Source organism: Dermacentor albipictus, chromosome 7, assembly GCF_038994185.2.
Source record: "Dermacentor albipictus isolate Rhodes 1998 colony chromosome 7, USDA_Dalb.pri_finalv2, whole genome shotgun sequence".
Lineage (NCBI taxonomy): Eukaryota > Metazoa > Arthropoda > Arachnida > Ixodida > Ixodidae > Dermacentor > Dermacentor albipictus.
In genome coordinates, this window is record NC_091827.1 from 40,716,048 (window position 1) to 40,727,570 (window position 11,523).

Genomic DNA, 11,523 nt, shown 5'->3' on the forward strand with positions numbered 1-11,523 from the left:
CATACTGTGCAGGTTTTGCGCATAGATTCTCGCATTCTCTGCGACGATTGAATACAGACGTTAAATATGTATTGCAACGCTATCGAAGTAGGTGCATTTCTTGTAATTATCGAGAGAGTATTCAACACTGCGTCGTTTTTGCCACCAACAAAACATACAAACATCTCTAAGATGAATGCTAAAAAAACAATATAAATACGCCGGAAGTAATTCTCAGGATTACGGTAGGTATTAATGCAACTAGCGTTTAGGCAGCAGCGCGGTGACAACAACGTATCACCACTGCCGAAACGCTTCATTCTGAGGACATGGCTGCAGTGTGGCTCTTTTCACCTGCTTCCACCCGGACAGCTGCTCCATGTAGAAAGTACCTGGGCGAAATGTGTTTTCAGCGCGGGTCTCAATATACGTATATTAAGACAGCATTGGCTGAACCTATACGATGCGGGTTCAATTCAACCTGGCACCGGCAAAATTTCTAATATAATTTTTTATTACTGAAGAGCAACACTTACTTTGTGGCGCTTATCAATTAAAATAAATTACCCACGTTGGCATGGAATAGGTTTAATGAAGAGCGGCGCAAACCCAGTGAACTAAGTAGGCATAAAGGAGGTTCGTAGAAGAGCGACATATCAAGGTACACCTTCCACGTAACGCAGCTTGGTTTGAAAATAAAACGGTTGCACAAGGACATCTACATAGATAACAGAAAGTCTGTTCAGTAACCTAAGAATCCTTAGTCACCAAAGTAATGTTAAGTAACCTAAGAACGTTTTAACATTCCTTCTTATACAATCGTTTTAGAGGGGCTGAATTAGGAGCGTGCGCCGAGCAGCCGCAAATTTCGCTTCGGAATCTTTCTTGACTCGTGGGCATCAGACAGTGACGCTGCCGTCGCTTCAAAGAAGGCATCCGAAATAAAAAAATTTGGCAGAACATGGCATGGTGTCGGCATAGTGTGTCATGACACCATGTACCCGAAAGCATAGGGGTTGGACTTTCCTGCGTCTAGCCGTGCGCGGCTTCGCCATTTTTGCGGAGAGGTGCATTCTGGGGGTTGATTTGATGTCTGAGTGTTCGGACCTTTAAGGCCTCTCAGGGGAGGCTACACGCCTCTTTGGCCCCGGCTTCCCGTAGATGACACCCCGGGAGGGACCCACCAGGGGGAAATTGACAGTAGCCTTTTCCTATCGCTCTCCACGCCCCTTTAACTTCTTTTTTCTTCGTCATCTTTCCTGTCCCCTTGTTATTTCATCTGTTTCCCCATTTTCTGCTGGCAAGGGTTAACCTGGTGCAATTTATCCCACCTTGGATAAGTCGCGCTGGGTTATTGAGAGGATGTACAGCTGGTGGATACCAATCTCTTTATAGAGCTGTCGCAGCAACCCCTCGTTGGGCACCGTGGTGGATGGTTTCCATCACTACTGGAAAACGGTGAACGTTTCGGGTTGTAACTTCTTTTCCGCGCTACCTCACTGTTCTCTTTCAAAAAGAGGACGAATGAGTGACACGTTCACTTTCGTCAGCCATGTCACAGAAAATCGTGAGAGATTTAATTTGATTCATTGTGAGAAACCTGTCAAGACTGAAGGAACTCTATGACCACTTCTTGTGGTCGAATGGTTAACAGGCGAAATAAAGCAGGCTAAAGGTAACAAAGATAGCAAGTGGCGACATCCTAATATAGGAGGAGGGGAAAGAGATGAGAAGAAGGCAGGGAGGTTAACCAGAATCACGTCCGGTTGGCTACCCTACACAGGGGGAATGGGAAAGGGGGAAAACAAAGATAACAGGGAGAGAGAGGAGGGAAGGAAATTGCAGTGAGTTCGATGACGTGTGTGGCCTTACAGAAATTGCATTGGTAGTCACAAATGGTCGCACAAGCCCGTCGTCCTTAAGAAACACAAAAGTGCCTTCACTGCTTTATGGGCCGACGGGCGATGGGGGCGGTGTTCCAGCAGCACCTGCACAGAAAGCGGCCGATTGTCCAGTTTTTCGAAAGCTTTGGCAAGTTCTTGTCTCTCTAGGTCATATCTTGGACAATGGCACAGCAGGTGGTCGATGTTTTCTTCGGAGCCACAGACCTCGCATGCTGCACTGTCAGTCACTCCAATTAATGTAGAGTATGCCTTTGTGAAGGCCACTCCTAACCAAAGGCGACAGAGAAGCGTAGCTTCACGTCGAGGAAGTCCGGGTGGAGGTCGGAGCTGCAGGGAGGGGTTTAGTCGATGTAGTCGTGTCAGTCGTAAGTTTTGCGAGTTCCACTCGGTCACTGTGAGGCTACGTGCCAGGTGTCGAAGCTGCCTTGCAGCGTCAGTCCTTGAAAGCGGAATCGGAACGCTGTGCTCTTCTTGATGAGCTGTGCGAGCAGCGTTATCGGCGGAATCATTGCCACTGACTCCACAGTGGCCAGGCACCCACTGAAAAACGACTTCGTGGCCTTTCTGTAGGACGTCATGGTGAAGTTTCACGACTTCGTATGTCAATTGGTCATGACATCCGTGTCGGAGAACTGACTGCGTGCACTGTAATGCCGGTTTGGAATCACAGAACACAGCCCATTTTCTGGGTCTTTCCGAATCAATGAATTCCAGGGCTCGACGCAGGGCCGTTAGTTCTGCCGCCGTTGAGGTCGTGACATGCGATGTCTTGAACCGCAGTGTCATTCCTCGCGTTGGTACCACCACGGCACCACCGGAATTGCATGACGTAGTTGATCCATCGGTATAGATGTGCACGTGGTTGCTGTACTTTTCATGCAAAAGAAGTAAGGTCAACTGTTTTAGAGCAGAGGCCGGTAAATCTGTCTTCTTCTGTAGTCCTGGAATCATTAGATGTACTTGTGGACGGCTCAAACACCACGGAGGAAACGCTGGCTTGGCCGCAGGTGCGTACCCTGACGTAAACGACGCACGATGTGCACTGACAATGCCGCTAAATGTCGAGCAGGGCCTTGCAGCTGTGAGGCTCGCCAAGTGGTGCGAGGGGGTCCTGGCATTATGCCTGAGATGCATGCGCAATGTCTCAACGGTAATGTGCGTAGTGATTGGGTAGTCCTGCGCAAGGGCAATGGTTTCAGCAGTTGATGCACTGCGTGGTAACCCAAGACATATCTTAAGGGCTTGGGCTTGAATACATTGTATCGCACGCAGGTTAGACTTGCAGGTGTTGGATATTGCAGGCAGGCTGTATCTCAGGAATCCAACGAACAACGCCATGTACCGCTGTAACATAGCGTGTACAGATACTCCCCAACTTTTTCCTGCAAGGAAGCTGAACAGGTGACAGATAGCAGTCAGCCGCTTTTTTACGTAATTGACGTGCGGAGTCCAAGACAGGTCTCTATCAATTACGACTCCCAAGAATCTGTGAGTTCTGCTGTATGGTATAAGTTGTCCGTTAATAGATACGCCATAACCAGACATTGGCTTCCTCGTGAATGCCACCATTGCGCACTTTCCGCATGAAATTTCAAGTCCTTGTTCACGAAGGTAGCAAGAAGTCATTGTGGCAGCCTTCTGAAGCCGAGCGCGAAGCTGAAGTCGTGTCACGCTTGATGTCCAAATGCAGATGTCGTCCGCATAGATGGAAAGGCGTACGGTGCTTGGCAGGTTGTCAACTAATCCACAGAGGGTGAGATTGAAAAGAGTCGGGCTAAGCACTCCGCCTTGAGGGACTCCTCGGCTGCTGTAATGCTCGGATGTCGGGCCATTTTCTGTGTCTACATAGAATGGTCTCCTCTGTAAGTAGCTGCACACCCACATGTACATCTTACCACCAAGTCCGACGGCTTCTAACGTGCTAAGGATGGCTTCATGGGTGACATTATCATAAGCCCCTTTAACGTCTAGAAACAGAGCAGCAGATAGTCGCTTACGGGCCTTTTGGTGTTGCACAAATGTTATCAAGTCAACAACGTTGTCTGTTGACGAACGGCCACGTCTGAAGCCGGACATAGCATCTGGGTAGATTTCATAGTACTCTAAGTACCATTCCAGACGTGTTAAAATCATTCTTTCCATTGTTTTTCCGACACAGCTGGCAAGTGCTATCGGACGGTATGAGGAAATGTCCAGGGGCGACTTGCCAGCTTTCAGAAGTGGAATGAGGCGAGTTGACTTCCATTCTTGCGGAACCGTACCCGTCTGCCAGGAGTCGTTGTACAGGAGCAAGAGTGCCTTCCGAGCGTGGTCTCCTAGCTGACACAGGGCACGGTATGTAATGCCGTCAGGTCCTGGCGCTGAAGAACGCCTACACAAAGCCAGCGCAGCGTCTAGTTCTTCCATAGAAAAAGGGCATTCCATGCGGGGATCACGTGAGAACGGTGGATGGTCGAGCGTTCCCGTACCTGTTCTATCGGAATTTGCTTCGCCAGCAATCTTTCTGCAGAAGGATTCAGCGACATCAATATCTCTACATTGTAGATGGAGTGCCAGAGATTTGAACGGGTGACGCTGACCAACGGTTGTGCGAAGGCCACGAACAGTCCTCCATATAAGCGACAAAGGTTTTCGCGGATCCAGGGACTCGCAAAAGGATACCCATTGTCGCGAAGCCAGCTTGTTCATGTGACGCTGTATTTTCTTTTGTGTTCGTCTAGCCAATCTCAAATCATAATTGGACTTCGTGCGTCTATATCTTCGTTCCGCACGACGGCGAATCGCTCGAAGTTTCGCTAGTTCGATGTCGAAATCGGTGCGGGAAGAACTCTTCGAAAGCAAATGCGTGGTTGTCTGTATGGCATCCTTTATCGCGCCCTGTAGGTCATAGGAGGTGCCGTCCCGACAAAAGTCTTCCATTATTGTTTTGTATTTAGGCCAATCGGTGCACTGGACGGTTCTGGAAGACTTGGAGATAGTCAAACCTTCGATCTTCAAATAGGTGGGGATGTGGTCACTACCCCGCGTTTCTAAATCCGAAAACCAGTGCACTCTTCTCGAAAGCGAACGTGAAACGAAGGTAAGGTCCAAGCAGCTACTATACGCTGATCCACGCAGATAAGTAGGGCTTCCATCGTTTGACAGGCAAAATTCCAGTTCATAGGCAAAGGACACCAACGTTCTGCCTCTAGAGTTCACTTTGGAGCTTCCCCATAGGTAATGGTGGGCGTTAAAGTCCCCTGTGAGCACCCACGGCTGTGGAGTCGATGTCAATATTCCCCGTAAGCGCTCACAATCTAGACGGCGTGTTGGAGATAAATAAGCTGCAAGAATTGTGAACGTGAGCTTTTTCTTCTTCACTGTTAAGCAAACGTATTGATTTGCTTCGTCAGGAGGCACTGTGTGATGTACATAAGTCAAGTCACGGCGTATAAACACAACGACCTTGCTGCATTCCCCGTGGGCAGAGGACATAAAGCACTCATATCCGGACAGCCTGATGGGAGCTGTCAGGTTGGGCTCGCAAATCACGATAATGGGGAATTGGTGCGTAAATACAAACTGCCTGAAGTCGGACATGCGTGACTTAAGCCCTCTGGCGTTCCACTGAAAGACAGATGCATTCTTGATCTCCTCTTGAAACGACGGCAATTTTCGGGCCGTGGTTTTACCCTAGAGCCGCAAGCACCGGACTCAAGGTGTCCAGCACCTGCAGTGCGCTCTGTGCCGACGGGGTTTTCATGCTGCTCAGAAGAATGCGCATGGCGTCCATAAGTGACTTCAGCATCACTATGACTTGGCGATCCTCAGTCGTCGTCGCATCCTCGGTTCGTGAGGTCATTGAGGACGGCGCAATTTGATGTGACTCGGATGCAGGTTGTGCTCGTGGAAGTGTTGGCCACTCTTCAGGAGGTGCGAGTCTTGCCCCTTTCTTCGTTTTCGCAGTGTCTGTCTTTGTTGAAGTCGGCGTTGATACGGTAGCCGCTTTGCCGGAAGATGATGGTGTATATCTTTCAGTCGATGTTACTCTTCGTGATGCTCTTCGATGGCGATGTCGTCGTCGCCTGATAGTAGCGGCAGCCTCTCTGTGTGTTGAATGGTCCCGTACCATACGTTTGAGCACTGCTCGCTCGTTCCTCACCCGCGGGCAATCATTGGATGAGGCGTCATGAGTACCATGGCAGTTAGGGCACTTCAACACAGTTGCGCGGCAGGCATCTGCTGAATGAGATTCAGCGCACCGTGGGCACACGAGGTTATTCCTGCAGACACCTTTTACGTGTCCCATCTTGCAGCATTTGTAGCACTGCAGGGGCTTCGGTACGTATGGGCGGACTGGATGGCGGACGTGGCCAACTTTGACGTGTGAGGGAAGGCTGTCTCCCTCAAACCACAGCTTCAGGCATCGTGTGTTGCCAAGTCTTGTGATGTGCGTGATAAGAGTGCCTTCGGTAGTTGGCTTTATTAATATAGGGAAGTCGTCGGTTGGTATAGAAATATCGACATCATAAATGACGCCGACAGTGCCATTGCAGCCTGTAGGTATCATGGATCGAACTTGTACTTTGTCGATCTCCGTTACGTGCCGTAGGCTTTGCAGTGCACTACGGTGTAGAACATCTACTGCTAGGACATTCTTCCGTGAGTTTATTCTCACGTCCTTGATCTCGTTTGGTGCGATTCCCTCAAGAAAAGCAGAAAGGACCTGCCTGTTTAGGAGTCGCAGATTGGACACTGGGTCCACAGGCATGAAGAGCATGGTGTACGGCCAGCGCTGTGGTGTTGTCTTCACGGTGGAGACACTTGGCGACGATGACCTCCGTAGCAGTCTTCTTTTTGTAGTTCGGCTCATGACAAGTGTGAAATCGTCGTCCGACGAGTCGACGCTGTCCGAGTACAACTCGGTTGCCTCGCTGTCCGTGTCACTTGACGCATTGCCACGTTTCCTGGACGCGACACCACGTGATGGCTTGACTCCAGGAAGGTCTTCGAGGGCTTCTTCATCCATTGCCGCAACAAGGGAGCGGCAGCTCCAAGAGTTTGAAAATAAACAAAGCGAGACAAAGGTACAAGCGTTCTATGGTAGAAACACTTCGTCGTCGTTTGGCGCACCGGAGAAACACTCCGGTGCGCCAAAAGCTTCAGTAGGAAAAACTTTCCAAACAAGTTACGTACGGAGACATCCCTGTGACCATGACGTAGCATCGTTCCCTAAACACTTTTCGCGGTATCATGTCCTATGAAGACACAATGGATCGGACTGATACTGAACATCATTGAGGATGGAACGACAAATAAATTCCTACAATTCCTATCCTGATCTTTGCCTCTGCAAAAAGGCGCACAACATAACTTTCTTTGCGTCTAGTAAGATATGGAGATATAGTAAGCACTATGGAATGGCCTGCCAAATACCATCGCATCATGCACTAACCGCAAAACATTCCGGGATAAACTAAATGACCATTTTTCATGAGGGCAAAAGGTTCCTGTCATATTCAATTCGGCACTCTGAACAGCTGATTATTTTCTATTTTTACTTCTTTCCCTTATGATTCCTTTTTCACTGTATTTTTCTCGTGTATTCATTGAGTGTTTCATATATATATATCTATATTTTTTCTTTTTTTTCTCGTGTTTCAATCCCGTGAATTTTACTTTGCATTGTATACGCGTGACAAGAACATTTTACTGTTACATACTCTTTTTTTGTTATTGTTCTCTTTTGTCAAAAAAAATGTTTGTTCTCTTTGACTATGATTTTGCTCCCCCCTTATGTAATGCCTTCGGGCCTTTAAGGGAAAAAATAAATGAAATGAAATGAAATATAAATAAATACCGTTGAAATACCTGCCAGGTGGTGTGGTGACTGGTTTTTCGGTGGTAAGCGCGACGGCGCAGGATAAAGTCCCGACTGCTGCTGCCACCTTTTGATGGAGGCGCCTTGCATAAACATCCTTGTACCGTGAACTTGGGTGCCCGTGAAAAAACTGCTGGTGGTCAAAATTAATCCTCATTGCTCCAATACGGCGCACCTCCAAATGATGTCGTCGTTTTGGCACGTACCTAAAAATTGATTTTATTTTCAAAAATATTTTGTTTCTAAAAGCACCGCGCGTGGGCGAAAAAGTGTTACGGGTGCTTATTTGAACGTAAGGTTCACACTAAACGTCACAGACAATACAAGTCACTCTTCAGATCCTAACAAAGCGGAACAATCTTCCCCAGCTGCTCAGAACCATCAAATTTACTTATTCTTTAGATGAAGCTGTAAAGCTTCCACAGTAATATCCTTATGTAATGTCCCTAAAATAATGTGCTATCCAAAACACATATTTTTACTATGCCTGCAGGGCCTGCCGTTAACAAGTGCCCAATAGACATGTATTTTTTAGTATTGCGTGAACTAGCGCACTCGGACTTGCACGAACTAACGTAGCCACCATGGAAAAAAATGCCCGGAATCTAAAGTATCTTAGTCTTCGATAGCTACTACTGAGCCTCTCAAGTATCTATCACACTTCTAAAACGTCACTTCCAACCATAACAACGTCTGCACACCAGGACAGTGAAGGCGCAGTCAACTATACAGTGCCTTGTGCGGGCAAAGTGTGGTTATGGTAATTGAAAAACATAGTTTCTGTAGCATCTATTGCGCTGATTGGGGTGCGCTGGTGTCTGAGAATATTTTAGGGATCCTCCACCGAAGCGTAGTCGCTTGGGGTTGACGCGTACTATCTGTGAGCGCCTCTACAAAGTAATGTCCAGAAATATTCACGCTGGTGCTTCTTTCTTCGTTCCCCTCGCTCTCGGGCGCTGCGGTCACTCCCAAAATAAAAAAAAGTTCCCTTAAATACGAAGCCTCCTTTCCCTCATTCAAGGCACTTTGCGCTAGGTAGGTTCCCGTCACGCCTGCTATCAGACCTCTTTATAAAAAAGTTGGCGCAATATGGGATCGAACCTTTGGCCTCCAGCACAGCAGCCGGCTGCTGGTACCATTGTTCTTTGTTGATTTCTGGAACTGACATGAAGACACAGCACCAACTATTGCTAAACATACCAGCATGAACTTAATACGCTTTATTTTTTACTGGATTAGGTCACGCAGACGCGCACGCATATCTTGTGCTAACGCAAACCGTGAGTACTCTGTTTCATATATAGTGTACGATATGGTAGAAGCTGTCACATCGCAGCCACATTGTATCACTCTGCGTAAGTAGCGGTGAAGTGCATGTGACAGTCCGCTCTGAATCAAGAGGGCATGAGTCCGACACCTTGATTCGACAATTTTAACGTAATTCTTTATTTAACATTTCAATATACGAGAGAACTTCAGTGTCGTATGAGCGTTATACCATGTTTGTGCGGGTACACACAACAGCGCATTGTGCTCCGTTGTACGCCGACAACGTATGTGGTCCCTTGAGTCACGCTATCATAAGCGTAAGACTACGGTGACGGGTGGCAAATGAACAACGTAAAAAAATAAAAACAACCAAAATAAATGATATATAACATCAAACTTTTTTTTCTTCATTCTTATGGACTACTGTTGCTTTTTTTTTTCACCCATTGTTGTGCCTAAATAGGTGGAAGTGGGCCACGCTGCACAGTTTGAGCATCACAGAGCACACATGCGCATGCCAAATTTATTTATAAGTAAAAAAAAATGGGAATAGAAAGCGCAAATATGGTACCTGAGTACTGTATTTAGGATAATTCAAATCGAATAGCAGTGAGACACTTCATAAAGGATGGAGTGTGCCAGTTTGTTAATTTTTTTCCCATCATAGTTAGCGCTTTAACATGCAGTGTTATTCACGACCGCCTTCGAGATTGGGCCACACCTGTTCTAGATCACTCCTCGTAGTAAGTATTGCTACGCAGACCCTGCGCCGCATTTTAATGACTTCAAAATTTCGCCAGGTAACGGCAGATATGTTAACGTTTCTGCTGTCATAGTATTAAAAATGTTAGTCGTCATGCTACAGCCGTCATACCAAGGTAATCGCAACCGTCGTCGTCTTGCTGCTGTGGCTTTTATGTGGGTGTTGCTGTGCCGGCGCTTCAAGAAATAAAAGATGGCCACACACTCGCGCCCTCCTCTTGTAAAATTCGTCGCCTTGCGTAAACACATTCGTTGATGCTGTGTCGTGTTGCCAGATGCCTGAAAACTAATCCACCCAACGTCGAATTCTGCAGTACGTGGTACTTGCATAACTTCTTTTTCAGTTTCAGTTTATTGTCCTTAAAGACCCCCGGAGGGGGTATTACATAAGGGGTGGGTTTAACATAAGTTCCACATTTGGTACACTTCATAAATTATATTCAAAGTGATCAATCACACGCTGTAGGAATGAAGACAGGCAAGTGATGCTAACAATGCCAGCAGGAAGGCCGTTCCAGTCTTTAGCTGCTCGAGGAATGAACGAGGCGGAAAAATGAGTGGTTCGGGCACGTGGCCGTGCGACTTGCTGCGGATGACTGGTGCGGTGAGAGATGCGTGCTGCAGGAACGATGTATGGCGCATGATGAAGGGCACTGAAAAAGAACTTGTGATAGAGCTCAAGACTAGCAATGCGTCGGCGATTAGATAGTAATGTTAGTCCGGATTGTGTTTTAAGTGCGGAAATACTGACATCATATGAATATTGTGAGTGAATGAACCTAGTAGCGCGGTTCTGAACAGATTCAAGTGAGGTGATAAGATATGTTTGGTGCGGGCTCCAGATGACAGATGCATATTCAAGTTTTGCCCGAACAAGTGACTTGTAGGCAAGCAGTTTTACGTTTTGAGGTGCCTGGCGGAGATTACGTTTTAAAAAACCTAGTGTTTTATTAGCAGATGATATGATATTAGAAATATGTTTATGCCAGGATAGATCATTGCATACAGTGACACCTAGATATTTATAGGACTCTGCTAGTTCGAGAGGCATGCTTCTAATTTGGTAGGGAAATACCAGGGGATTACTGCTACGAGTGAAAGACATAACTTTACATTTTTGTACAGTTAGTTTCATTAACCAATCGTCACACCGTGTTAGTATGTTGGTGAGGTCTTCCTGCAGGGCTGTTTGATTGCTGGTGTTACGTACAGTTCGATAAATGACACAATCATCGGCGAACATTCGGATATTACAGGACACATGTGAAGGTAAGTCATTATTATATATTAAAAATAATAGGGAGCCAAGAACCGATCCTTGAGGGACGCCTGATGTGACTGGCACAGGGTTAGATAGGTGATTATTTATAATGACAGATTGGGAGCGGTTGCTAAGAAATTCAATGATCCAATTCAAAACATCAGGATGCAAATTAAGTCTTGTAAGTTTCAATATTAGACGTTGATGAGGAACTTTATCGAAGGCCTTAGAGAAATCCAGGAAAATTGCGTCAGTCTGTATGTTACTGTCAAGGTTAGTGTGAACATCGTGCAGGAAAATGGCCAGCTGTGTTTCACAGGAGAAACCTTTGCGGAATCCGTGCTGGGCGGGATGGAAAAAGTGATTCAATTCAAGAAAATTCATGATAAGAGAGTAGATGACATGTTCCATGATTTTGCAGGGGACGCTTGTTAGGGAGATGGGGCGGTAGTTAAGAGGCGAGTTTCTGTTACCTGATTTGTGAACTG